Source organism: Aedes aegypti, chromosome 2 (genome assembly GCF_002204515.2).
Source record: "Aedes aegypti strain LVP_AGWG chromosome 2, AaegL5.0 Primary Assembly, whole genome shotgun sequence".
In the NCBI taxonomy this organism is placed as follows: Eukaryota; Metazoa; Arthropoda; class Insecta; order Diptera; family Culicidae; genus Aedes; species Aedes aegypti.
In genome coordinates, this window is record NC_035108.1 from 119,370,151 (window position 1) to 119,397,304 (window position 27,154).

The 27,154-nt window shown below is 35.0% G+C and overlaps 1 protein-coding gene across 5 annotated transcripts in view; it reads left to right on the forward strand.

Moving 5' to 3' along the window:
- LOC5573425 (nuclear hormone receptor FTZ-F1) overlaps window positions 1-27,154 on the forward strand; it is a 628,100-nt gene that overhangs the window by 389,870 nt on the left and 211,076 nt on the right. The window lies entirely within an intron of this gene.

Here is a 27,154-nt window from a genome sequence, read left to right on the forward strand (position 1 = left end):
AAAATCAGGGGATCTCATATCGGGGTGAAATTGATCACTTGTCAATGTTATTATTGTTAGTTTTCAAAACAACTCTACATGATAAATTTGAGCTCCCTGAATCCGAATATGCTTGTCAAATTCTTAACAATGCAATATTAAAATAAAAAATAATATTTAAATTTCAAGAATTACGCGGAACGCCGAAATGTATACAATTTCCTAAGGAATTCAATGATATCTAACAGAAATTCGTTTATTTCAACCATATGAGCTAATTGTTACGAGTATTGGTAATTAAACCTGGTTTGAGGATATATCTCAAACATCCTCACAAACTTTCAGGTTTATACCATGTTCAAATCCTTGTTTAGAACTAGAAGTTCATGGATGTTTGTCAATACTGCACCGTCCATGATTTTGAAATTATACATTATTTTCATAGTAATAAACATTCTTTAACACAAAAAACTTCACAACACACAATTCGACAATAGTTACGGCAAACAACGTTCATTTACTGCAGGTTACATTGATATTTGTGCTCCATTAGGAATAAATAAAATCGTGGGATACGATGATCAATTTCACCCTTTCTGATCAATTACACCTGATTTTACGGTATCTGCAATATTTGTTTTTCTAAGTGACCAATATATAATATATCCATTAGAGATGAGTTGCAAGCAAGAATGACATTTATAGGTCATTTCACGACGCTGAATTTCTTTTTCGTCTTTTAGAAAGCTTTTCAGTCTCTTTTTAGCATCATACTTTCAATATTTAACCTAAAAAAACGATTCATTTTCCAGAAAAAAAATATACAGCCTTAGTTCACGAGAATAAACACCAAAAAGCATTAAATTTGTTTTACCAAATTAGGATGATAGTGTTGTCTAATAACACAGAGCACCTAGATATAAGAAATGAATGTAATGTTTGGAATGATACTAATAAAGAAATTAAAAAAAAAAAACAACACCAAAAAGCAGCTGCCTTCAAAAAAACAGCTATCGTGGCAAATTGTCATATGTCCATTCATCTCGTAAAATGAACTGGAATTGGAAAATTTTCTTCAAGAAAAAAAAATACAAACAATTGTGAAGTTGCTTTAAAAAGAGACTTTTTTGTCAATTCATCATAGATTTAAGCAATACAGCGTGAGTAGATATACAATTTACAAGATTACCTTCAGTAAACCAAGTATCCGTAAACGGCAAGAACGAGAAAGTTCTTCTTGTTGAAGATTTATATGTAGTTGGGCAAAATTGAAGGGGGTCTTGAGCACAGTTATGTGAATTTGTTGAAAACACTGCTGTCATTGCTATCATATTTTTGGTGTAATTTCTGGAGGAAATCAAGAGAAAGGTACCTGAAGAGTATTCTATACATGTCATTGGCGGAATTCTTGTTAGAAAGCTTAGAGAGATATTTCAAACATTGTCAATGCTAATGAATAGTTTACAGAGGACTTCTTTTTATTTTTAAGTCTGGCATTACATCTCCACTGAGATGATTCTTTTTTTTTAGGCTTAGTGTTTTTGAGCAGTTTTAAGCAATTTACCACTTCCAAGATCGAAAAAATCTAATATTTATTCAGTCATAAGCGTAGTCAAGTGGCAGAGGCATGCATATCTCCAAAGATGTCTCCATGCATTGTACCAAAAATCTTAATTCAGTTTCCAGTATTACCCACCGAGGGTATCTCAACATCATATTTTATGTTGTAATGTTTACAAAGTTTGCGATAAATTAAACATGAATTACACTATTTGTTCTAAAGATGCCAACATTTATTATAATTGAATTGTTTATTAAATTTATGTATGATTTATTATTCCTTTATTTTTTTTTTTGATTTTTTCGTCTTTTCGTGGTTCTTCTTTCAGGGATAAAAAAATTAAAAAATAGTATATTTTCAACTCATCCCTACAAATATGGGACGTTTTTCTTCTCTTTGATGAAATTTAATCAGATGTTTTTTTTTTTCTTGCATTCTTTCAGGAGTAAATTAGGCAAAAACTACAAGATACGCCTTGTAATTGTTGTTGTTCACTTTGACCTTCCTTGTGCATTGGTGTCATTTTTGGCCAATCGGCACGGTAAATGAGCTGTAACTTTGTAGAAAAAAAGAGATAGAAATCTGAAATTTTCTGACTTTTTTTGATGTGGACATTTTTAGACCATCATATAGTTTCATCATGCGACGGCTCGAAATACACGATTTTTCATCCAGATGTAAATGGACACCATGCCATATACCTGGCGTTACGCCCCTACTGGAACAGTGCTTGTTTCTCAGCTCTGTGTTCTAATGAGTACTTCCACAGTTATTAACGGAGATGTTTGTCATTTGACTAATTTTGCCAATGTATATCGTTTGGCAAGCACGATGATACTCTAAGCCTGGAAAGTCGAGAGTGGGATTTGAACCCATGCCCCTCAATTTGATCTTGTTGAAAAGCTGCGCGTCAATCGCTAAGGCTATATAAGCCTTTCAAACATAAAGTTATCATACTCGATTTCCTTTTCTGTTATTACCAAATTAGAAAAAAAAAGTAATATAAGGAATCGGAATTATTGGACAAGTCATAATTCATGTGCTGGATAAGTAAAACAACATTTTATTGCTAGGGAATTTTCACTTTCTACACCAATCGCAATATTGAGACCTGCTTAAATGGGAAAAAGAAAATCAGACATTCTTGTAGGGAACCTCCAGAGATTCCTTCAAGAATTCCTCTCCAACTATCTCCAGAGACTCTTCCAGAGTTTCCGCCAGGAATTATTTCGACGATTCCTTCAGGAATAATCTCTACCGTAACCCTTACAGCAATGTCTTCACTAGGGCTTTTGCCAGAGATTCCTGCAGGAAGAACTACTGTTCTCCTTCAGAGATTTCGCAAGGTATTTCTACAGGAATGTCTCTAGTGATTCCTCCAGTAAAACTTTTACTGCGATTGTTTCAGAAATGTATCCCAGAAATCCTCCAAGTTTCTGGAATTCTTTCAGGAAAGCTTCGGAATTTCTGCAGATAATTTTCAAGCGATTTTCAAGGCTACACTTTTTTAATTTTATGGAGCATGTTAATGTTCAATTAGTGGATTTCATATATTCAATGTTTCCTCCAGGAATTTCTCAAGGAGTTAAACTAGGACAATTTTTTTCAATGATTACTCAAGATATTTATCTAGTGATTTCTTTAGAGTTTCCTCCGATGATTCCTCCACGGAAACATACATCGATATCCCCAAGTAGTCCTCTCAAGATTCTTCCAGGAATGATTCCGGAAATTTCTTCCTGAATTCCTCCACGAATCGCTTCAGGGATTCTACCAGGAATTCCTCATCCACAACTCACAAATTCCAAAGAATCCTTCAGGCATTCCTCCAAGAGTTCTTTTTGAAATTCCTTGAGTGATTCTCCTATGAATTCCTGCAGGAAATTATTCAGAAATTATCCTAAGAACTATTTCAGGGGTTGTTTTAAAAAAAAATCTCTACAAAAATTCCTCCAGTAAATGCTCTACATGAATTCCTTTTTAAAATCTCATATTGGAATCCTTCAGAGTTTTTTCCTAGATTTCTCTATGAATTGTTAAGGGGTTTCTCCAGAAAAGTCTCTACATGGTGTTTTCCAGGGATTTCTCTAAGTGTAATACCTCCGAGGATTCTCCAGAAATTCTTCCAGAAGCTCTGCGAAAATTCCTAGGGGAGTTTCTCCAGTGATTCATCCAGGGATTTCTCTAGTAAAATCTCTACAGCGATTCCTGTAGAGATTTCTTCAGCTTTTTCATCAGGAATTTCACAAAGGATTGCTTCAAAAAATCTCTAAATGATTTCCTCTGGAAATTGTCCAGAGATGAGCTGGTTGACAATCAACTGTACATTTTAATGAAATATGGTTGGTTTGACTTTATTAACGAGATTTTTAGCCCTGGGCTAGTTCATCTCGGAATGAAATATGCTTTTTGTCTACGCAGTCTTTATTATAAAACAGCCGATGAAAAAAACCGCCTAGCCAAAAAGCATATTTTATGTGCCAGAGATTTTTTCATTAATTCGTCTTGAGACTTCCTCAGGAATCCCACAGGCTCCTGCAAGAATTACTTGAGATGTTTTTTCCAGAAATTTATCCGGGGATTCTTCAAGGGATTATTCTAGATTTTTTTCCTAGAACTACAACGCATTTGAACTCTTGAGGGTCCCTATAAGAATTCATGAAGTTATTTCTCGTGGAATCGCTAGATGAATTTCTCCAGGAGAATTTCTGGAGCGATCTCGGAGGAAATCTCAGAAATAATTCGTATAAGAATCTCGAGAACAAAACCAAAGAACATACTGGAGAAATAACTGGAGTTGTCTTTGAAGAAATCGTCGTAACTCTGAGAAAGCCTTAAAGACATCTCTGCTTAAATACCTGTAGAAATATTCCCGGAGAAATCTTTAGAGGAGTCCCCGACAAGATAGAAGAAACAGGAAGTTAGAAAGATAGAAAGAACAGAAAGTTTTGCTCTTATATCATTTTAATTTTATTATATCACCAGTTGTTATAGAACATAAACCGTAAGTAGTTAACCCGTATAGGCCTGAGTGAAAGCAAAAATACTAAAACCCTCACCACTCAGCGAATACTAAACGGATTCAAATAATATTTTGTCAGTATACTGGCTCGCATATCTAGTTTCTAAAAGTGGCCAGAGGATTACGGAAATGTTCCTGTGGCCGGAGTTATTCCGGTGGATCACTGGGTCAGGTCGGATGCAAAGGGTGTCGTGGTTTTGTGCCCCTGTAGGTAGGCAAATTTCAAGTCACAGATAATTTCCGGAATCGTCTATAATGTGGCCACTTTACCAAGGTGTTTTAAGTGAAACGCATCAGTGTAAAACTTTTGAGAAATGATTTAATTGGATAACCTTATTTATTGCATTTGTTTAATCCTTCAAATGATCATTTTCGTGTCCCCGGGCGCCTCAAATTTACGATAAAGTGGTCAATTTGTATGTAAACATCTGTGTCAACATTATGGGAATGCTTTTCAGTAAACTGCTATGTTTGATTTCTACTTCAAGAGAACTGAAACGGTTTAATATCTAACGAATATAGCCGGTTCTTCCGGGCATTAAGTCCGAGTAGCCACATCTGGTACTCTCTAAACGGTGAAAAACTCTTTATTTGGGATGATGAGTATCAGATTTTAATGATTTATGCGAATTAAAATTATTGCCATTACAAATAAATAAAGTTAACTTGTCTTGTCCCAAAAAATCGCCCTTTTTTACCCGACTTGACCCAGTGACCCACTGGAATAATTCCGACCACAGGAATATTCCCGAACTCCTCTGGCCACTTTTAGAAACAAGATATGTGAGCCAGTATACTGACAAAATATTATTTGAATCCGTTACGTATTCACTGAGCGGTGAAGGTTTTAGTATTTTTGCTTTCACTCAGGCCTATACGGGTTAAAATAACAAAAGTTCCAAGTTCCAAAAATGTACCAAATAAATATAGAATATAATTAACGCAAAATGATTACAAAACCTGTTACAGATATGTCACAACATAGCAACATTATTGCAAATTGTGTTCATAACATAAGATGTTATGTTCAACCAACTTACAAATGCAATGTCAAAAATATAACAAATGTCATGTAATAAATCTGTTACAACAAATGTGACAAGTTACCCGAGTAAAGCTTGAGATCATATTGAAAACTAATTTTGATGTTTTGATGTTGCGAATTTTGATAACTCAGTTTGTTATCGTTTTGGTCGTTTTAACGGTTAAAATATCAAAACTGAGAGCAGAAATATGTTGACAAGAAATCAAATTGAAAACAATTTTTGCTGTCAGTTACAGCAAATTGAAAACTATTCCTGCTATCGTGGAAAGCAAATGGAGAACTCACAGCGATTGATATCGAAACGAGTCTGCGATAAAATAAATACTTTATTTTTATATTCTCATTGTGTTCATACATGTAGCACGATTAAATTTATGATTATGAAAAATGAAAACATTAACAAAAAATTACTGGAGGAAACTATGGAAGAATCGCTGGAGACATTTCGGCGGAAACTCCTACAGAAACTTTCGGCGAAATTTCTGTAGAAATATTCCTGCAAAAATTCATGGAATACAATGGGGGACCGAAATCCGTACAGGCTCAAAATCCGTACACTTCATAAAAATAGTAGGCGTTTTGTATGAAGTGGACGGATTTAGATTCATTTCTCATGATTACGGATTTCGATCCCGCACGGTAATCCTTGAAGGAATCCCTGAAAAAACTCCTGGCAAAATTCCTAATTGAATTGCTGAAGGTATTTCTGGAGCCCTATCGGAACCGGTCTGGTAGCGAACAAAATTTGTTTTTTGGAGAAATCTCAGGGGAACTGCTTGTGGAGAAATCGTTGTAAGGATTTAAGTAGAGATTATCGTGGATCTTGTGGCTCCTACACATAAGGCTAGAGCACGTGCACAGTACGCAACCAGTGGATTACAACTAAATTGTATCACAATTATATCAAAATTTGATACAAATATCAAATTTTGTTTCATTTTTGTTCTTGCACGTTGAGTTGATGAAGGACATTGTTACATAACTAAAACAAAATCAATTATTATAACCAAACCTATTTCAAATTAGTTTAAATTTGAAACAAAATTATAACACAATTCGTGATAAAAAAAAGTCGAGGAAAGTTGCTTATACATGTGCGCTTTTATTCATGTAAAGAACATAACGAATTTTGTTATAATTCAGTTATGCATAATTACAAAATGGGTTATATTTGTGTTTGATTTGAAACATAATGAGTTACATTTTAGTTTAAATTATAACATATTTTGTTTCAATTTTGTTAGTGTAGAGGAAATTGTGTTATATTTTTTGTTATTTTATCTATAAACCAGCCTAAATTATAACATACTTTGTTAGAAAAAATGCGCTAACTGAGTAACAAAATCTGTTACAACTCTGTTGTAATCCGCTGGTCCGTTAACTCTATCTTTTACTGTATACCTTCCCTTAATCTATGGTCCCTTCAATATCGAGTTATGGAGAGTTGGTTGTATAATCATGATTTTCTAATTTGGCTGTAACGGAAATTATATTCTTATATAACATTTTTGTGATTGAGATGCCCAGCGGTAAACACGCAGCTTTTCAGCTAGGCCAGTTTTAAGTGAGTTTCTCAAAGAATCGTCTTCAAATGCTCTCATGATACAACACGAATGACGCAAGAAACCCTTACAAGAACACTTTTAAAGATTCGTTGAGAAATGCTTATACTTAATCTAATTATACTAATAATTTTTAGAAAAAGTGGTCCAAAACCTGAAACTTTTGTCTTGAAATTTGTTATATTGCCTAATTCATTAGTAATAAATCAAATCTAAATTTTAAATTTCCAAATTTTGCATTTTTTTAATTACACTCTTTATCGCGAAGCCTGCAAAACAAATTATACAAAACAAGGTTCCATTCTGGATGCCGTTGAACCCAATCCTTCGATACTAATGCAAGTTAAATATTCAGGAAAAGTCAAATTTATTGGAAACAAACAACCCGACCCTAGGTAATGAAACGAAAACCTCGCACCAACAAACAAAAAAAAAGAACATCCAGAAGTGATAGGGCAACTTTCGACCCTTTCCGTAGAATCTTGGGCCGCATAAGGCAGTAAAAAATTCTTCGCCTTCAATGGCTGAGGAAGGATGACAAGCAATAAACCACGCCGAGCATCATATCTACTTTAACAGTTCTTCTGCTGGAGCGAGAGAATACATCAAATCAAGAAATTACAGACCAGAGAAAGCCGATATGAAAGATTCATTCTCAGCTAGCTCGGCAATGCATCTTGCATTCGAGATAGCTACGAATCCGTAACGGTGTGATCCGTTCTTTTCTCCTTTCTTTATGGTGGGATCCTTGGTCCGTTCTCTCCATCACATCACGCTTTCTCCTGTCGATACTCGGAAGAATGGAGAAAATGATCAATAAACACGCTTTTATTGGTTTATTAGCTCCGGCCGGCAATCTTGGGCTCGTCTTCGAAACGAGAGGGACGACGAAGCAATTTTCTGCTACCCGTCTTCCCGGAGCATACACCGTCGACCACAATTATCCTTTGCCTATCGCCCTGCTGGCCGACGCAAATGGAAGATCCCCTCTGTGGGATCAATTAGGCAGTGAAATTATGTAAATATGCCTTTTCGTTGCAATGCACTTGGACTTGGAAAGTATGCATTCAAAGCAGCACTAGCAGGGCCAAGGAAGAAGTTCGTAGTGGTATTGCAGGCAGCAGGTAGCGCAGTTTCCAGCTTTGGCTGTCGATTTTTGGTCGAGCCTCGAGTTTCCCACTGTGAGGCTGCATCAATATTTTGAGTCTCGAACTGTTATCTTATCTTGTCCAGCGAAAACAAACAACCTAAATGTATTTTGACGGGTAGGAGATTCCTGATGAGCGGAGGACGTTCCAGTAGGTGTTAACAGGATTTGCAATAGAGTAAACAAGGGCACCACCGGCAGCAGATGGGGATGAGTTTTTAATCATTATCACCCTGAATTCCTATGGGAAGTCTAATTAGAGATGTAGAAAGGAGAATATAAGATATACACAATGAGAAGTAAACATGAAATTTAGAAGCTTCAATGGTGGAAAAGTCAGTTTGCGTTGAGCATATTTGGTCGGTGTTCAGACCGAATAGACTAGATAATATGTTGGCCTTATCGATATTTATCAAAAACTCCAACAGTCCTGAATTTCCCAATGCAATTTAGATACAAATGTTCTTCGAGACCGTTTTAAACCATCTTAAGCTATTTTGACTTGTTTTATTCTGTTTTAGCCGTTTTTAACATATTAAGCCGTTTTAGGCAATTTTAAGCTTTTTCAAAGCAATTTAAGCGGACGTGGTGAAGTGGTATGCGGACAATAAGGTCAATTTCGTGCCGAAAATGTTCAACCCTTCCAACACTCCGGAGCTCCGCCCCATCGAGAAGTACTGGGGGATTATGAAGCAGCACCTTCTTAAACGACCTAAGGTAGTGAAGACAGTCGAGGAACTGAAGAAAGTATGGGTTTACATGCAAAAAAACGGTTGATTCACAGGTTTTGCACATACTTTTTATCGCTTAAATGTCTTCAATGAGTTTCAGAAGCTTTATGTACACTTTTTGTGTAAAACCAATAATCGCATAAGTGATATTTCCTCAAAACTGTGTAAGAATACAAACAAATGAAATGTATATCTGCATTATTACAAAGACGTACTTACAAAGCATCACATAACAAAATGATGGCTGCAATCGAAAGGTCAAACATATACAACTACATCTCATGATCCATAAATGCGGGTCGTAGCTTATGAAATCAACGAAAAACGATCCTGCTGTGAAACTTCAAGAGCCTATCAGGCAGTTAGAAAATTTATTGGCCCAGTTCCTTGATTGAAAATCTTGTATGGAATGTTGTATCGTCTCTGAACAAAACTAACGTCTTACAGAATCTCTAACAAAGAGAGAACGTCGCTCTTATTAGTTGACGCAGAAACATCAATAAACACACTAATACCATGGAAATAAATTTTAAACGCTCTCATTCGTATTTATTGCACACTTCAATGATATTATTCAAAATAAATTGCAGTTTGGACTGTGTTCGCATTTATCATGATTGTACTTGGCAACATTATAATTATTGAAAATGAAAAACAATACGATTGAATAAGCACACTTTTTGTGGATTATATGTTGATTGTTTTTATTACTGCGGTGTGGTTTTACATACGCAATGTAAGCAATATCAAAGTAATAAGAACAGTGAGCTTAAAAGATGAGACGAAATTTATGACTGAAACTCTGTGTAAGTATTAGACTTTTTGTTGCTCTTGTATCAGTGCTTGTGCTTTGTTCAAACAAGCTGTTTCAAATCTGACGTAAATCGGTTTAATTAATTGTATCATCTACTGGCAGACTCAAGTGGGCTGGTCACTTAGTATGCATGCCTAAGAAGAGATTGTTCTCTAGTTGAGATTAATGGCCTCATGAATCTTTGCGAATGCATGACCAATGACCATCCCGAAGTAAATAGGCGCGTACGAGAGCCCTTAATGTTTGTTGGGATTTGGGGGAATATCGACAAAAATGGAACTCTGGAATGTATCCGGTGAGAAGTTGACCTGTTATTCAGATGACGAAAACGACAAAACCAATAATATTTACAAAAACTTACAAATTTTAATGGCATTCAAAAATGTTGCCAAGAACGGAACATGCAAAAAACGGAATCCTACTGTACTATTTCAAGCCTATTTAAGTTTTTGAACTATTTGAGCCATTTCGAACCGCATTTTTGAGCGAATTTAAAATATTTTTAACTATTTTTAAGCCATTTTTGTCCATTTATATTCATTTTTATTCATTTTATGCTATTTTAAGCCGTTTTGACCCTGCAAAACCTTAATTTTCAAGCTATCGTAATGCCACTGATTTCGGTATTGACGATATGGATTATTGAAGAATTTACATCAGTCGTAGGGTCTTGATAATCTGCTTATGTTGGAGATATGCACCCACTTTGACCATTGAAGCATTAAATGATTATTATTTTCCTAGAAGTTGTTCAGTCAAAGTGAACCAAGTACACATCAACGAATCGTTCTATCATAGGTTTGGATTATGATTTTTCATGATAATCACTTCACCTTTTTTTAAGTAACATAAAGATGTGTAGAAATATTGAACCCAAATTTAAACGAGTTTAAAAACTACAGAGCTATAGACTTTAAACCCATTTTTCTCAAAATATGAAAAATGTCACTTGGTCCACTCTGACTTAATGCCGACCATTTATGATGAAGAAGTCCTAGAATGATACTTCACTACACACTTTCCTGGATATGAAGCCATAGTTTATGCGTACGAACCGAATGTAATTCTATCCCGAGTAACAAACATGTTATAATTCAGGCATATCAACTGATATATGACTAAATCTTGTCATATAATAGTTATTTTGCTTCCAATATAACATGTGTGCTACTTGGGATGTAATTACAAAGTATCATCACTACAAAATAAATAGATTCCATGGACACAGTGGAATATGCGCTAATGAAGTACATTAGGTTAGCTTTGAAAACAACAATTTAATTTCTATTTCAATTATTATTTTAACCACTGTATTGTTGAGGCTTCTCAACAATGTCTTAAACAAACAATAACTGATTCTGCTTCTTTCAAAACTTCAGCAGTAGATGGGATTTGTTTTATTTTGCTCCTGAAGTAATTGAAGTTTGTTGAACAAGTCATCTGTTCACGACTACCGTATATTTTCCAAAAAATGTTATCGCAGAAGAAATATGTGCGTCGTATTAAATGACGTAACATTGAGCAGACCTATTTTCATTTGAAATTATAGGAACTAGCGTAGTTAGGTTTTTATGACCCCTCGGCCGGAAGTAGCAAGTAACAAGAAAAAATATAATTTAGTATTTTTCACACATCTTTTCAAATGCCATCCAGAAACGATTCTTTGTCGAATTGCATCAAAGGGTTTCTTAGTGTTTGCTCTTCAGTATCTTTTTGACATTCATCATAATTATCTGTGTTTTAATTGATGTGTAGTTCATTTTACTCCATTTTAAAAACTTTTTTCGTAAATGAAGAGATATCATATCATTCAAATTGCGTCAATGCACGGTGTTGCTTTAAATTGCAACACCGTGCATTTTCGTATTTCAGTGTCCAAAACCTAAATATTGTCTTGTTTTGCAATGCGAAGTGTGGAAACTATCCATTATCGGGAGTATAGTGAAGTTGAAAAAAACATTTTGAAATCAAACTTACAATGTTTGTTTTTATATAAATCTGGATCTCTTCCTTTGTCCTATTACTGCGGTATACAAAAAAGCGTATATTATATTATATTATATTCAGTTCATATACAATCAACAATTAACATTATTGGTCGGTTTTGTCTCCTCTTTCTTCGTAATTGAACAATGTGTAATGTGAATAGACTAGTGTTTTCCATCTGAGACAACTAGTCGCTAAATAAGAAATGAATTTGTTGACTTGAGTATACTCTACAATTTCGATAACTTGTGAAAAGATGTTCCGCCAACTTTCACTAATCCCATGCAATTTTAAAATATTGCTTCACAGAAATTATCTGCTTTCTTAGTTTTTTAATACGTTGTTGGTATGTATATCGATTTTCACTCCGTTTTAGTGATTTGTAGTTAAAACAGTGTGGTTTTTTAATATATTTGTACTCTAAGTTACAAAGTATACAAACACAGAGTAAAGATAAATATAAATCTTTTACTTGTTTTAATTATGAATCGTGGTTTACGGCTAACCAGCGGAGTGGAAGTTTAACAACTACCGAAAATTACATATACATATAATTTACAATTGGATTAGATGGACAAATTGATGTGAAGATTTGCGAAAAGTTACACGTCTTCTCAGTGAGAATCGAACTCACGAATCCCCGATCTCTAGTTGGGGCTAGGCTGACCATACGTACCGTATTTAACGGGACAGTACCGTTTTTACCACCTTGACGAGCTGTCCCGTCGTTTTATGCAAAATGCTCGAATTGTCCCGTATTTTGGGATATAGAGAAGGGGCACATAATTTTCAACTCCAGTAAAAAAAAGGATTATAGACCTATCCAATTCCTTGTTGGCCTGACGTTGACCGAAAGCTTAAATGACGTCAAACAAACGTCGATACTTCTCTTTCTGAGGAAATCGACTTGTATAAGATTGATCCTTCGTTGGAATTCGTGGCTCTTTGTTTGTAGACCTCTACAAACAATTTTAAATAAGATTTAAGAGTTTAATCATCTATTTTTCAAGTACCATCAGTGAATTGGTATCCGCTCATGTCCCTATTTACGCTCACTAGTGTAAACATTGATTTTCAGTGTCAAAAAGTAACATTTTTCGTACGGCTATATTCTAGCTACATTATCTTTCAAATAAAGTCGTTCGACATTATTTTCATATTATAAAATAATTCTTTATATTGAAACACGAGGTCTTGTAGTAGCGTAGTAGCGGCTATTGGATGACTAGATATTTTTGTGTGTTTCAATAACCGCTCATGCAAAATATAAAACAAAATTTTAAAGAGATGTCGATTTTAGTATACAGTCTTTTTTATTGCAGTTGTAGCTACAATTTGACCATAACAAATTTCAGGATAAACAACAAAATTCGAAATAATGCATTTTTTTGTAAGTTCTTCACGAAATCTCTTTACCGTGAGCGGAAATAGAAACACCTAGATGCAGTAACAAATTCAATTAAATATTTTTTTTTAAAGACAGTTTTTCAAATTATTTTTATTTTGCCACTAATTACCTATATTTGGATCTACATTGCAACATAAATATAGTAATGATCAACACTACAGTTATTGTATAGTAAACATTTGAACACATAACTTCCCTTAAATGAGTGGAATCTGATGCACTAATGATAGTTATCAGTTTCTCAAACAGAGTTAAACTTTATCTTTTGACAACATATGCTTCTGATTACCATTTTGCGCTTTTTTGCTTATACGTTTGCCAAATTTTTAGTTAATTTACAGAATAAGGATCGATCTTCATAAGATATTTTTTAAATTAGACTTAAAATATTCCTGATGGAATTAAATACTTTCAGAAAATTGTTAATGAAAATTTTATATGAAAAGGCTATATTTTCCGAACACTAGTCGAAAATTGACTTGAGACTGTTCTACTAAAATTTGACCACAATCATCGATATCACGATTTACTTTAAGCTTTTAAATAAACCTAGAAGCTCTAATATTGAGAAAAAGGGAACAAAAACAAATCACTTTTGCTGTTTAATTTGATTCAATACATATATCGAATCAATCTTTTTATCAATCCATCTTTGTAAATTGTATTGAAGAACAATTCTGTTTTTACTTCTAATATGCATTCGATTGGACTTTTTGTTTAAAAAAGTGTATTTTTCAATAAAATTATGAAGTATTACGAAAAAAAGGTTTATGATATGCTCACCACATTGTAAACAATTTCATTTAAATCATTTTAACCCAGCTTTTAAATTACTTGCATTGAAATGTGTAACGAATTATGTTTAGAAAGAAATTTATAAAAATGCCTTTTTCAGAAATCACTGAATAAGGTTCTTCTAGGTTCTTATGTGTTTATTGAATCATACACAGATGTAGGGTAATATTGGATTTGTAAAATTGTCCCGTGTTTTAAATTGTTCCGATTGTTTTAAACGTACCGTAATTTCGGGTGAAATTGATCACTTTTCTAGGTTTTTCTTGTCTGATTTCTATAATGTTGACAATGCCAAACAACTGAATGCAGGAAAACAAGTATGAAGGTGAGTCTCATTGACTCAAGTACCGAAATTTTCTAACAAATTTAATTTTAGTGCTAAAAATATGTCTAAAATAAAAAATCGGGAGATCTCATTTCGGGGTGAAATTGATCACTTATCAATGCCATTATTGTTAGTTTTCAAAACAACTTCACATAATAAATTTGAGCTCCCTGAATCCGAAAATGCTTGCCAAATTCTTAACAATACAATATTTATAGAAATAATGAATGTTTAAATTTCAAGAATAACGCAGAAAACGCCTAAATGTATGCAATTCCCAAAGGAATTTCTTGATATATTACAGAAATTCAATTATTTCAACCAAATCAACGAATTGGTACGAGTTTTGGTTATGAAATCTAGTTTGGGGATATATCTTTAGTATCCTCACAAACTTTCAGGATTATACCATGTCCAAATCCTTGTCTAGAACTAGAAGTTTATTGATGTACAAGATTTTGAAATTTTACATTATTTTCATATAAATAAACATTTTTGAACGCAAAAAACTTCACAACACACAATTTGGACATACTTACGACAAACAACGTTCATTCACTGCAAGTTACATTGATATTTGTGCTCCATTACGAAGATATAAAATCGAGTGACACAGTGATCAATTTCACCCAATTTACGGTATTTCGAATTGTCCCGTTTTATTCTTTATTTGTCCCGTTTTTATTCGGTTACCTTATGGTCAGCCTAGTTGGGGCGCGTTACCACTACGCCATGAGAGGACTCTTGAACGCAGAAGTTAACCTGAATTCAATTTCAGCTCAATAATCAGGTGGTCCTTTTTCGCAAAGTGCACCTCTTTCGGAAGAATTAAATGCCTACCCGAGCAGAAGAAAATAACTACTGAATACCAAATTGAGGTATTCCATACCAGATAATTTCCAATACTTACAACCTGAATGAGGTATGAATGAGCCCTGCATAAGAGGTAAAATACCTCAAATAATACCTTCTGCATATTCTACAAATACCAAGCTGATAACTAGATCAGGTATTGTAATACCTAAATAATACTTGATGGATTTTCATATAAAAGTGAAACTTTTCAATACTAGTTCAATACCTCCAGCAGTCCTCAATACCTGTCGAATACCAAAATGAAGTATTTTTAATTGTTTTAAACACTCTTTTCAAATACCATTGTAATACCAAAATGAGGTATTGATAACTGAACAATACCTAATTTTGGTATGATACCAAAATATGGTATGCATAAGTTATTGGGGAGTTATTTGTTCCTGCTCGGGTATCCAAACACAACGCTTTCTATTTATATCCAATGCCTAGCCCGAGAGCGCATTATTTTTTAGGTAAGGCTTCCAATGGGTCGCGACGTTCTCAAACGACCGGTTACGGAACATGCTACTAAATAATTTAATACACAAACTAGTAGATTAAATTATATAGTAGGGAAACTTACGTATTCTCGACAGTCTAAGCCGATGTCGCACTTCTTTTGTAATTCTCTCGGACATCAGCAGCCAAAATACGTGTTTGTCTGTTTACATTTATGCGCCTGTCAATCCTCTATCGATTCACACCGACAGACTTGTCACAAGCTTTTTGGAAACGTTTTTACAACGCTTCGAACATCTTTTGTCAGTGTGATTATTGTCGGCAGCCTCATTCTCTTCGGCAGCTTTCCCATAAAAACTGCAGGCGTATCTACTCGGTAACTCCAAAACAGTCGCATTTTTAAGCGTGTTAATTCGAATTGATGGCAGAACAAAGAACCATCCGAATGGTTTCATTGGTGTGTTTTGATAGAATTAGCGTTTGAAATTTGGTTTGGAAGTTTTATTGCAGATAATAGTCCAATGATCAAATTACCCTATAAAACACTTTTTTTTGCAATTTTGTTTATTCATCTTCACCTTAAGTTCTCACCTCTCAAAGTAGCTTCGAAAGCTGCATTGGTGTTCACCAAACATGCAGATGTACACCTCAACCTCAATTATTTAGGCTTCAATGGTTAGGTTGGAATACAAAAAAAAACTAAAAACTAGCTACTATTTTTCATCCATAAACCAATGCAATACTCAATATTTTTATTTCAGTTCAGGCTGAAAGATTTTGCAAATGTTCCTAAGTTTTCATCGATAAGCCTTTTATTGTAGACAATCTAAGAGATGCACGGATATCCAAAATAATTCATGTTGGGATCCATTTTTACGTACAATCCATATTGATCATTACAAATGTATCCAAACTTCTCAACATCCAACGATCCAACTCTTTTAGGGGCGATCCATTAATTACGTAAGACAATTTTGGCGGTTTTTAGACCCCCCCCCCCCTCCCCCCATAGTAAGATTTTTTGTATGAAAATTAAAAATAATTTGTATGGCGCGTAAGAAATTTCAAACCCCCCCCTCCCCCCATAAACCCTTACCTAATTAATGGACGACCCCTTATTGTAGTTTCACACCATATCCGATTCGGTGCTGGATCTACCTTACCGCTATCAACTATCATAGTTGTTCATGGAGTTGATCCGATCGATCAGTGCTGGACTCTCCTCTGTAGCGCTCCCTTACCGGTTCCACAACGCTTGTCTGCCTTGGTAGTGGTAGTTGGTTAAATTACAGCAATAACGCTGGAATATTACCTCATACCACAAATTTCGCTTTTATTTTTCGGCTCTCGCTGGGGCACACCATCATCATGATGGTCGGTCGGATACTCTCGCGTGTTCTTCTCCGCCTCGTCACCCGAAGATGGAACACAAAGCCGGTGGATACATACCCATACACAAAAGCGAACCCCCCGCTGGATGGTTGCATTGCATTGTGGGAGCACTCGCCTGGCGAGCACTCAATTTTTCCGCCCCGTACGGGAGAGGGAGCATAACCAACTGAACTGAGTGAGTGAGCGAACGATCGATGTTGCATGCTTTGCATCGTCCTCTTCGTCGTCGTCCATCAGCCGTTGAATGGCGAAAGGGTGGGGTGTGCAAGCAGCCAGAAGAGAGCATAAAAGCATAAAATGAAACCGAAAGTGGAACTCGGCTGAGTTACCTGCATAAATACACCAGCGGATATCGGTCGAGGCGCGCGCGCCAGTGTGTATGTAATCGAATTGAGTTCAAGCGATGACGACGGTGACGATGACGGCAATGGCGATGGCGACGGCGATGATGGAATTAACAAACGGGGAGTTCCTTCCCTGCCTCAACATTTAATCGAGTGAGCTCCGGGATAGGGGGATTATTCCCGGTTTGGAATTGATGTTTTTGGGGATTTTTTTTTAAAGTGCATTAAATGTTCTACGAGCACTTTCACAGCACTTACTCTATTTCATGCGGCAGGATCTATCATGGGCGTCAAATAAGGAGGACGAAGCACTTTTCGCTCCCTCAATAACTAACAAATAATCGAAAATTCAATACAACAATTGTCTCCTTTGTGGCCTATACTTGAAAAAGAAATATTTCCAGAATTTAAAATCAAAGTAAAAGAGACATTTTTTTTATTTAGATGAATTTCTCAAGACAGTTAATTGTGTTTACTAGCAATCGTCAATACTTTACAAGATGGACACTTTAAAGGAAAAAATGATTGTTTTAACAAAAACTTTTTCTTGTCTTAAATAAAATTTTAGCGTGTCATTTTCAAACAAAACTAAGCAAGTGAAAGTAACAACCATCTCAGAATTCAATGATGCTCAATATGCGAGTCAATATTGTCTAATCAATAGCCTTAAAATTATCGTATATTCGTGGCCGTGTGGTTAGTGTTACCAAGAATTTAGCCGCATCGAGTCAAGGAGAGTGGATTTGATTCCCACTGCAGTCCGTAAAACTTTTCGTCAGAAAAGTATTTCGACTGTGCCACTGGGCGTTGCATGCTAGTCCGTTGTCTAGTGTGGTGCTTCCTTCAAAGGACATAACCGTCCACTGGAAGCATTAACGTGTCCGTGTTATAAAACTACCAGAGATCTTCTTTATTCTCGCATGATTTACAATACGACTAAGTTTAATTTATTGAATGGGTAACAGATACAGCTGAGAATTCAAACATATCCCGATTTAGGGCGATCCATGTGACCGTCATTTTCACCTTTCACCAATTTTTGATATTCCGATTTTGAAGAATTCATCCTATTTTTTCCAAAGATACCCTCAGAAACACAGCGCAACAAAAATTACATTTTTGCGTGTCTCAAGGATCAAATTATGTGTCTCTAGTAGATTTGGGATTGCTGAATCTGATGCCGTTCTCAGAAATTTCCCATCATGTCACAATTTTTAGCTACAGGTCGCCAAAGTTGTATAAAACGTTGGTTTTATTGATGTTTACCTAATATTTGAAATATATTTTAGGATATAACAGGACTTAAACTTTCGTTTTGGATATATTTTGGTTGAAATTTCACGATTAAATTTAGATTAAACCGATTTTTTCAACATGCTTGCAGCCTCCATACAAAATTCTTCGTTTCTCTTATATGGCAAATTACAATACTTTTCTAAACCATCAAAAAATAACTTTTCCGCATCAAAAGTATTATAAACTTCGATGATTAGTATTATTATTATTATTATTATTTATTAGCGACACTTTACCATGATGATTAGTATTGTTATAGCTTAGCTTAGCTTAGCTTAGACTGACTACACATATCAATGGTTGCTATTCCGTGATTGACCGAAGTCATTGAAAATGCACAAAGAATCAACTAGAAGTTCGGCTGGGATTGGCCATAATCTTCTTCAGTGTGCATAATTCAGTGCCTCTATTTATACAGGGTCAATAACGGCGCCGGCCACGTCCATGCAGTCAGGTGGGATTGGGGGAAGGAATGTTAGTGTGTAACCTTTGCTATTTGGAGACCGTGTTTACCTCTGCATCTCCACAAAGGTTACTGGGAGGGATGTTTGTTAATGGGAAGGATCGTTGGGTCACAGGATTCACTTTGATAAGCGATTAGACCATGATAAATAATTTGACGCGAGCAAAGGATCAAACAAAACTAACCCGATTCTCGATCCGCGACACTATCATATCACGCCACGCGAGCGACGCGCAGCATGATTGATCCTGCTCACGTCACCCGCCCCCGCAAGAGCAAGTGACGCGAGCAAAGGATCAAACACAACTAACCCGATTCTCGATCCGCGACACTATCATATCACGCCACGCGAGCGACGCGCAGCATGATTGATCCTGCTCACGTCACCCGCCCCCGCAAGAGCAAGTGACGCGAGCAAAGGATCAAACACAACTAACCCGATTCTCGATCCGCGACACTATCATATCACGCCACGCGAGCGACGCGCAGCATGATTGATCCTGCTCACATCACCCGCCCCCGCAGGAGCAAGTGACGCGAGCAAAGGATCAAACACAACTCTTTACCATGATGATTAGTATTGTTATACACATAAAGTTTGAATTCTGTGGCAAATTAAGCAAATAAATTTCCTTACAAGCTGGCAAACTTGCATGCAAGTTGGCTGAAATAGTCAATTTTTGCATTTTCAGCAACCAATATCTCAAAAACTAGACGTGCTATGATATTTCTGTAAACGGCAATGGATTCAGCTTCCCTTAATTAAGTGAATAGAGGTATTTTGATGCTGGAGACAAAATCGTGTTCCGCAGTGAAATTACTCTAGAGATGTCTTCAAAAATTCCTTTCGCAAGGAAGTTATCTTTCTCGAATTTCATCCAGCGATTGTTCTATAGAATTTTAAGGGATTCATTCTGGGATTTTTTTAATTTCCTCTTATGTTTGTTAGGACTATTGCAACTAGAAATTTATCTAGAAACACCTCCAGAGATTTCTCCCATGCTTCCTTCAGGAATCTGTTGCAGTATTCTAGTTCTTCTAAAAATTTTACAAAAAAAATATCCATGATTTCTCTAAGAACGTCTCCCAAGAGATGCCAAAGAAATTTTTCAAACGTTATTAATTTCTACAAAAGAGAAGCCTTTTGAAGATCTCCGGATATCTTCTGAATTCTTGAAAATTAACCAAACCCTGTGGAATTTTTGAAAGATTTTCATGAGCAAAATTATTCCTGTAATCCTACCAAAAGTCCAACTCGAAATTCTTCAACTCCAAATTCCAGGAAAATCTCGAGCGGAACTTTAGAAAATATAAAGGCTGAAGGTTTTGTGGTCTTAAACTCTAAAGCAACTATAAAATTTATTTGTTCATTGAGAACTTACCCCAAAAATTATTCGACAATTCTTTTAAAGAACTCAAAATTCTGTAGAAATTTATGAGGAGTCTTCGGTTTAATTTATTGGAATATTGCTCCAGTTGTTACTCTCCGTTAGTAATTGATGAAATCGGTGGAGAATTTCTGAAAGATCGAATTTTTCTTGGACATCTTATAAAAATTGTTGGGAGAATTTACGAAGTAATTCCTGGAGTAAATTCTCGACAACTTTATCTTAGCATAGCTTGAAGAGTTAGTTGAAGAATTTCATTACAAATTCCTGAGAGTATCACTAGAGGAATCTTCATAATCATTTCTAGAGGGATCCCTCGAGGAGTCTTTGTACGTATTTCTGGATAAGTGCTATACGAATCACAATAATAATTCCTGAAGCCTTTCCATGGGAAATATGTAAACCTATGGAATAGTCACGTAGTAATAATCTCTGGAGTACAACAATGCATTTTAAATGACATGGGGCAAGGATCAGGTTATAGAGGGCTCCAATATGTTCGATGATGGAAACTTTTGAATCCGTCATGAGATTTTCAAGAACTTCCTCCGAGAATAGCTCTTGTTCGCTAACTGAAATATGAAGTATTTTTCTTTTCAAAGGTTCAACAAGGCATCCACTCAGGACACGTACAAGTATTGTTCTAGGGATTTTTCATAAAATTCTCAAAGAGATGTCTGGAAGCGTTTCTTCTTGAATTTATTCTAGGAAATCTCTCAGGGATTGGTGAATAGTTTTTTTTAATTATAATCTAGAAATTTCTGGGAAAAATCTTCATAGCATTCTCCAGATATTTCTCCTCCAAATGTTTCCAGAGTTTGTGTATAAAATCAACTATGAATATTTGCATGAAATTTCATATAAAATCATGGAAATATATATGAAAAAATCAAGTGTGGAAAATACTAATATTTTTAAAGCATATGTTTATGGTTTTCATATTCCTTAGAATCTATGACGAAATTATATAGGGGGAGATCCCCCAGTACCGGACAGCACCCAATACCGGACAAAGTCGAAAAATTGAGAAATAGTGGTCCAATCAAGATGGTGTATTAGAAGAAAAGAAAGCTATTAAGGAGATTGATGTTTGCGTAGAATAACACATCCTTGAAATATGCATGCCTTTTAAAAAAAGTAGAAAAGTTTAAAAATCTTTATAAAATTTACGTATCGCCTTAATTTTGAGCCTATTTAGTAATTATTTTGAAATTGGAAACATACCTTGAATCACACAAGCATTATCGAACGTAATTCTTATTTGATTGTGTTAATGTATTTTGTACCATAATTGAACTAAATATGGACAAATTACAATTTTGGTCTAACACCTCCTGTCCCCCTGTTTCGGACAGCTTGATTTTTAACATGATATCTTTGAAATTTTCGCACCAGTGTCTTAAAATTCATTCATTTTCCATGGATTCCGTCCATCATGGTATCAAACATGCAATAAAATTAAGAAAAATGAACAATCAGAACAACATCGTAAAATGTGCTTTCATATATGAAAAAGATTTTTGATGAACATCTTGCAAACTAAGAAAAAATCAAATTGTTCTTGAAAATGTTACAAATAAATTGAATTGGCAATTATATACTATTCCTATAGTAAACACATTCAATTATGTTCAAATTTACAGAATTCGAGGCATTTCCCGATCCTGTCCGGTATTGGGTGCCACCTTTCAAGATCGATCAATTTGGTACTAAAATACATCATCAAAACGCAATGTCAAAATTCATATATACATTTTCAAATTTATTTTTGTACACTATAAAAATGATAATATTTATCATAAATGGGTAATACGAGCACATAAAACCAGTATTTTTCGAATTATGAATTTAGTTGCTTAAGTGTCCGGTACTGGGGGATCTCCCCCTATACAATCTCTAAATCCATTATTGAAATGATTCCTTAAATCACTCTCCAAAGAATCTTAGAATAAATACTTGGAGGCATTTTAGAGGCATTTTTCGTAGAAATTGTTCAGTTAATGGTCTTAACCCGTAAAATGTCGAGACGAACCTAGAATGTTCAAAATGATCGTTCTCAACAATGCTTCAACCGATTTCCGAAAGCCAAATTTCTTTTCGTGAAGGGGAATAGTTGCATCATTGGAAAAAAAATGCGGTGGTCCAGGATGAATTTTAACAAGACGATAGTTTTACGGATGTTCCGGATCTTCTGGAGGCCATCATTGTGGCTACTTATGTCCATGAATAATCCAATTCATCCATTATGTTCTATATCTATGAGTTCTGGTATCATTGACAAAGTGACGGTGGCCTAGGATGATTTTTACGACATGACAGTTTTACGGATGTTCTGGATCTTCCGGCGGTCATCATAGTGGCCACTTATGTCCATGGACAATCATGGGCGAGGCCTAAGGGGGCCGGGAGGGGCCATTACCCTCCCCTGGCCAACGGAAAGAAACAATTTTCGAAAACTGTTTTGTGGATTTGTGTATTCATATCTTTATAAAATTGTTTATTGGCTAATTCTTGGAGTCCAGCTTACATTCAAGCTTCTGCCAAAAAACTATTCTGAAAATTTGAAGTAGCCTCGCCTCTCCCCATCCGATGGAAAAGAATTGACTACAGAAACTATTCTTATGTTTGAATTCCTCAATATTTGTTTTCGACGTTTATCCAGATTCCAAAATATATTTTTAACAGAATCCACCAAAAAGTATGGAGTCAAAAGGATTATGGCAAATACTCTTTTAACGAATTCATCAAAGAATTCATCGAAGAATTTGAAAAAAAAAATGAGCTTCACATATTCTCAAGAGTTTCAGCATGGGATTCTTCTAGATGTTTTTCTTTCGATTTTTCAAATATTATTTTCAATAATCACCCCAGGATTTATTTCAAGATATTCCTCGGACTAAATCGAATTTCTCCAACGAGTCGCCAGCAATTCCTCAAGGTTTTTTTTTTATGTATCTTCAAAAATTTCTCCAACTCAGAAGGAGTTACTTAATGAATCGTTTAAAAATTTCGAGTAAAAGATTTATCGGAAAGTTCAAAGAGATTCCTTCTTGTTTAGTCTTGGTACTTTCTGAAACTCTCCTACGTGTTTTCGGGATTCCGCTTCAGGAAAAAAAATAGGAATGACAAGATTTTTTTCTTTTTTTCTCAGTAAAATTCTTAAAACATTCCATTGCAAATTGTTCTTGATAACTCACTTGAGATTCATAAACTCCTTCTAAGATGTCTCCAAAAATCCCTTAGCCTGACATTTTTTTTTCTGGAAATCCTGAATGAAATCAACTTTAGACTTATCAAAAATTTGTTTATGGTAATTCTCAGAGCTCCTTGAAGAACTCGTTACATACATGTCTCTTATTTTTGTACTAGATTTTTTTTTTGGATTTACACCACACTTAATTATTCTGAAAAATTCCGCCAGAATCTGCTTAGATTGTCGAAGGTTTCCTACAGGAATCATGCTAGGAAGTTTTTAAGGATTCTATAAGTAGTTTCGCTAGTTACATCTCCAAGCATTGTCTTAGGCAGATATTGCTCAAAGGATTCTTCAAAATAATTTGCCATAAACAGCTCTTATATACTATCTTAGGAATTTCATCAGAAGTTGGTATTATTTGAGATTCTTTAAATAAGTTTGCAGAACAATGAACGAAGGCATTGGCATTTACTCCAAGTATTAAAACAAATGATATTTTGACGACTCCTGTAGAAATTTATCCTGGCAATTCTGTAGGATGTCATTAGATACTTTTTTCAACATTAATCCTGTGATTTCGCATAGGGAAGTTTCATAATATTTCTGAGGAATCGACCACATTTTCAAACTGGAATTAGTGTACAGGTAACACTAGGAATAATCTTCAGAACTTCTTCTTTTAGTATTATTTCTCTAAGAACACCAAGACATCATTTGCATAATTCATAAGAAATCTCTCATCATATACTTAAATTCCTTTTGCAAGATATATTAGAAAAAATCCGTTGGATTTGTTGAAAATATTCCAACTGGATTTCCTAAAACATTTTGAGAAGGAAATTTCCTAAAAGAAAATTGTTAGATTTTCTAAAAACAAATTCCAGAAGGAATTCGTCAAGAAACAATTGGATGAATTTTTGGGAAAATGTGGATGAAATTTTGAAGAATTTCTTCTTTAAAGATTGTACCAAAACAGATTCCAAGAATATCTGAATCTCTGAATGAGTTCTTGATATCATCTTTGTTGGAGAATTTATGTCCGAGACCAGGAAAAATACCGAGAGTAATGTTTGAAGAAATATCTCAAGAAAAAGTTAGTTCAAATTTGAAACAATTCCTATAAAAAATCTAAAATCGATTCCTGACTGTATCCCTGAACCAATTCTTAGAGAAATTGGTGGTATAATTCCAGAAAAAAGTCAAGAGAAAATATTTGAAGGCATCCCTTTTAAAACTGAATGTATTATTTGTTGAACTCTAATAAAAATATTTAGTGAAATCATGAAGCTCATGAACTCATGCACTGTGCCTTTGAAACAATCACGTTCTAGAGTACATTGAGGAGTTTCTGGAAGTACTCCTAGAATAATTCAGATTACCCGGAGAAGAAATTTAAAACAACACAAATCTCCACAGGAATCCCTTAACATTTTCCAAGGCGATTTTCTGTCGGATTTATTAGAGGAATACTTGCGAGATGTCTGAAAAATATAATATTCTAACGTTTCATGCAAAAATATTGCGAGGATGTATTTAATAATCGTTATGCGTGAAATTCGTGAATGAACTCATAAGGTAGCTTGCCCCCCTCTGATGAAAATCCTGGCTACGCCCATGTGGACAATTCAAATCATCCGTAATGTCCTAAAATTATGAATCCTGATATCATTGAAAAAAAAAATCGCGGTGGTCAGGATGATTTTCACGAAATGATCAACTTTACGGATGTTCTGAAGGTCGTTATAGTAGCCGCTCCTGCCGATAAACAATTCCAATCATATATTTAGTTCTTTGATAATGAATTATGATGCGTTTGCAAAAAAACCGCAGCTGTCTAGGATGACTTTCATGAACTGACCATATTCGCGGATGTTTCCGGAGAACCAGGTTTTTAACCATCGGAGCCAAATTATTCCCGAGATGTGTATAACCATTTTCTCACTAAATGGCACCTATCCGATAAGATTTAGGCCACTGGACAATGAATAAATTCAAAAAACCAGAGCTATTTGATCAGCTCAGCGTGAAAAACGAGAATGGACAATGAATAAATTCAAAAACCAGAGCTATTTGATCAGCTCAGCGTGAAAAATGAGAAAAAAACACAGACATATATGCATCTTCAAAATTCAGTGGGGCGGCACTACCGCTGTAAGTTAGTACAACTATTCCCCTTCACGGAAAGCCAAAAAATTTGGAAATCGGTTAAATCATTGTTGAGAACGAGCATTTTGAAAATTGTAGGTTCGTTCCGGCATATTACGGGTTGAAAATCGTGGTTGGAATCATACGTGATCTCATAGAAAAAAATCCTAGAAGAATTTCTGATTTGATGAAAAAAATACATGTGGGAATGGCTGGATGGATTTCTGAAGAAATCTTGGAGATATGCTCAAACGAGAGGGTTTAGCAGTATAAAGAATTCCTACCAAAAACTCTCAAACATAAACTCTACCTTATTCCCAATAAATATGTACAGCAACCGATGATGCAATTTCATGCAGATATTCTAAAAGTGATGGCTGCAAAAATCTTATGGATATTTTGAAATATTCTAGAAGTAATTCAAAGAAAAATTCATTGACAAATTCTATTTAGGATTTTTTGTGGGAAGTTTTAAAGAGACCTTCCAAATAGTTTCTGGCGGAATAACTAGAATATTTGAAGACATTTTTGAGAAATTCCTTAGATGGTTTTCTTGGAGGAATCATTGGATGTTTTAGGTAATTTTTCTTTGTCATTGAAATTTTCTGCTCTATGCTGGTTTACCACACCCCAAAAGACAGTTTTGCTTAATACGAGTTGAACAAATCACTCTCAAACTAACTTCAGTGGAATAAAATGTTATAATGTAACTTGGGATTCCTGGAGATTATCCTTTTTTGAAAAGAATCGATAAAAACACATCAAATAAATGAATAAAATAAAAGGAATTGGAGGAAATCTCTATAAAATTCGTTATGGAATTCCCAAGTTTCAAAAGAGTATTGCTACTGATGCACCATGAGCAGATAACTCGAAACTCAAGATTCAACAGACTCCAGTGTATTGTTTTGAAAAACATATGAGTGAACATGAGTCAAATGCTGTCAGGATTATTTACGTATGTTATGACTAAGTGTCGGTCCGTGGAGGAACATTTGAATATATCTGGAACCAGATAATTATGTATGGCAAGGCAGATCTGTATATATTTTTTAGTTGATATGACGTTCAGCGACGTAAGAGGAATAAAAATAGAGTATAGGTAATATAAATATTTAGAATTAGGAACAGCTTTAAAACTATTTGTAGTTAATACTAAATTATTCTTAAGTCGAAAGTGTATAGACTGGAAAATATCCTGCTGGTTTTGTTTATAAATCATGGTAGATCTTCGTCATATG